The sequence below is a fragment of the Diaphorina citri genome, unplaced genomic scaffold (assembly GCF_000475195.1).
Source record: "Diaphorina citri unplaced genomic scaffold, Diaci psyllid genome assembly version 1.1 scaffold86, whole genome shotgun sequence".
In the NCBI taxonomy this organism is placed as follows: Eukaryota; Metazoa; Arthropoda; class Insecta; order Hemiptera; family Psyllidae; genus Diaphorina; species Diaphorina citri.
The window spans coordinates 282,161-285,941 of NW_007377523.1; positions in this window are offsets into that span (position 1 = coordinate 282,161).

The window sequence follows — 3,781 nt, forward strand, 5'->3', positions numbered from 1 at the left end:
TGATGAAATCTAAGTCGGGAATGTAAAGACTAAATTTGAGAGCGTTTTAGTAGGTGTCTCAAAATGACCCCAACCTACCCTACGTCTTCAATCCGAGTAATGGTGCACGACACACGGTTGATTGATTGTGCAAAAAAGGTCTTCGAAATGTCACTAAGGTAATTTTATATCAAAGTTTTGATGAAATCTAAGTCGGGAATGTAAAGACTAATGACATTCCGTGGCGTTATCAACGATACCTACTCCTCTCGTTACGTTCTTATCAGTGGAATACCCTGCAGAGCTTTGGTGATGAGATAATACAGGATCGATCTTACGAACTTAACATTTTGTTGGACAATATCCCAAGTACATTTTTTTCCTTCTTTTATGGAGGCTTTTGGTTACCTTCTTTTCTTTTCAGCATAGGTAGAGATACTTCATCACCGACACCCACACCTCATCACCCACCAATCTCACAACCCACAAAGGTTCCGCGTTCCATCTACACATGTAAACCTTTAACCCCTAAAAGTTTGGCAGAAGTATTTCAATTCTGACTGAAAGTTCTGCCAATAATTTAGGTAGGAAATGAAATTGTCCAGTGATAGTACCCGAACAGGACTTGCATGGTACGTATTAAGAAGCACTGCAGCGCTCCTCCCCGCCTAGTCAAAATTGCCTGCGCTACTAAAAGATATTCACTCTACTCAGTACTTAGCCAACATGAGTATACCTACTCAGAACATTTCCAATGAAGCCCCTGGTGACACCAAAACACATGAAGAAATCCATTATACAAAGTGACCATCAGGGGTCAAAGATTAGAGCGTGATCCACAACTCTGCATGAAGATCATGTAGACATGTAAAGTATTAATTTGCAATGCAAGTGGTTTCGGAATGGTGAATGGCATGTAATGTGATGTCAGGACGTCAGGTGTTTGATGAACTACAACGTGTTGGGAGTTAAATTACTTAATGAAAATTGAATCCCAATGAATTTCTATCTTGGGGTCATGCGATATTAAATACAAAATTACAAAAGTTCCGTTTTCGCACTGACTCTTGTTTATGTACTGGCGCATTTCAATGTACTTGGGGTTATAGAAAATGATTTGATTGGAACTTACTTACTTACTGCCGTGGCAAACTGTAGAGGTAGAGACTGTAGACAGTCTCTTGTTTCGTCAATCAATCGCCTCCAAATTCCAATTGACAGGATCTGGGAAGAAAAAGGAACAAAAAATAAAAGTGTTAATTTCTCAATTTACAATTCCAAATTACATTGAGCTCATTTGAGATGGGTGGATTCACCAAACCACGACCCCCTAAATATCCTGTTAACCCTTCAGAACCCTAAATTGGGTTTCATTCAGAACTTAATAAAAGAAATTCAAACATTATCGGAATTTGGTATTTTGCTGTATGTACTAGGGGTTCTAAAAATTAATTTCATTGTAAGTTACCTACGCGGGTATGCGTGATGAATTATTGTGTGTAGGTACCTAAATACCCAAGTACATAGGTACTTATTACCTATAAAAAGAAAGAATATTTAAAATAATAATAACAACACAATATTGTTAATTTCTCAATTTACAATTTGAGCTGATTTGAGATGGGTGGATTCACCAAACCACGACCCCCTAAATATCCTGTTAACCCTTCAGAACCTTAAATTGTGTTTCATTCAGAACTTAATAAAAGAAATTCAAACATTATCGGAATTTGGTATTTTGCTGTATGTACTAGGGTAACTAGGGGTTCTAAAAATTAATTTCATTGTAAGTTACCTGCGTGAGGAATTTTATTATTGTGTGTAGGTACCTAAATACCCAAGTACATAGGTACTTATTACCTATAAAAAGAAAGAATATTTAAAATAATAATAACAACACGACCTAGTGGTGCTAACAGCCTTTAGAAAGCTGGAAGCATATTGTATGAGCTATGACTGTCATACAACATACAACCTGCTTTCGACATTCCTGGCTTCCAGCTGTGCTGCTTCTTTCGTGTGAATTATCAGATTTCAGCAATCGTAATTTTGGTAAGTAATCGTTTTGGTAATCAGATTTTACATTTCGGGTACTTACCTACACCATAGTTGACAACCTCTTCCACACATTCCTCCTCGGTGCTTTGCTTTCCGTGTCCGTGAGATTAAACTAAACATCAAAGTAGAAACATTTGAAATTGATTTTATAAAGAGATTTGGTAAAGCCAAAGATAAGAAACCCATAGTAGTCGGACTAACTACATGGAAAAGAAAAATAAGCATCTTAACTCAGACTCCCAAGCTGAAAGGAACAAACATTGTAATTAAAGAAGATTTCCCAAAAGATGTCATAGAGATCAGAAAGAAACTGTATCCTCAAATGAAAACATACCGAGAACAAAACAGAAAAGCAATATTAAAATATGACAAATTATATGTCGATGGAAAACCAATAGTGGCCGAAGAGAAACAAGAAGATAACATGATGGAATATGATGAATCTGCAGATGAAATAAATCAATATAAAAAAAGACCAGCATCACAATCACCAGAGATTATCATAGATAAAACTAAAAAGACAGAGACTCCATACAAGAAAAAACAAACCCCCCTGTCCATTCAGCTCACTCAAAGCAAATTAACACATCTAATCACACCTCAATCTAGCACAAAAAATAACGAGAAATCCCAATAGCAATCAATATTCTACTGGAACTGTCAAGGCACAAAAAATTGGGCACATCTGAAAGACAGATACTATGAAAGATTAAAAGAACTTAGTCTATTGAACCCACTGGAATATACACACAATTGGATGACACAGCTCAGGGACATAATAATTCAACTTGAAAGCCATCACCTATTCGACTCTAGTAACAAGCAGGAAATAAAACAGGAAATGGAAATATTCTTCAATAGAAGATTTTAGTGGAGATGTTAAAATCACCAAAATTTACCTTGACTATCTTGAGTTTCATTTTGTCTTTGCTTGCTTGGATGTACCATCTCAATCAGCTTGTCGTTGTTTTCAATAATTTTGCTCCTCAGTTTATAGTAGAGGCTTGAGTAATAAAATGTGCCCTCATTTACCAATGCCCAGTAAGGTTAGGACTCAGGAAAGGTGGTTTACCAATAGTTGGTACTTATTGCCTATTTTCCGTACGTATATTCATTGTTGACAAATTTGAGTAATATACATAACAGTAGGTATTGGTAGCAACGTAGATTCATCAGTTTATAGTAGAGAACTAGAGCTTTCGAAAGCTCAACGTCCAAGTTTTCGTTCTCCATTGTGATTCGTAGGCACTAATGCTAAAGATTCTCTAGACTAGAAGCTCTGTCTGCGAATTCCAATTTACGACAGCGATGAATTTAGATTCTGCGAAGAGTATGTACAGTTTTTATAACAGGCCGAAATTTTCATCAATAATCTTTCATATTATTTCTTGGAATATTTGTTTTGACCAGCTATTTTTGAGGCATTTATAGTTGGCTGTTATTTAGGCCTTCGTATTTTGATTTGGGAGGACGCGAACTGCCGGAGTCTGGAGTCATAATCTTTCATATTATTTCTTGGAATATTTGTTTTGGCCAGCTATTTTTGAGGCATTTATAGTTGGCTGTTATTTAGGCCTTCGTATTTTGATTTGGGAGGACGCGAACTGCCGGAGTCTGGAGTTCTCTGCAAATGGCCTTGTTGCTAAATTGTATCAAAAATAAATAAATAAATAATACATTATACCGGTTCTATTTATCAGTCACATTAGTAATTAACTCGACAGGTGTCAGGTGGACTTTGTGG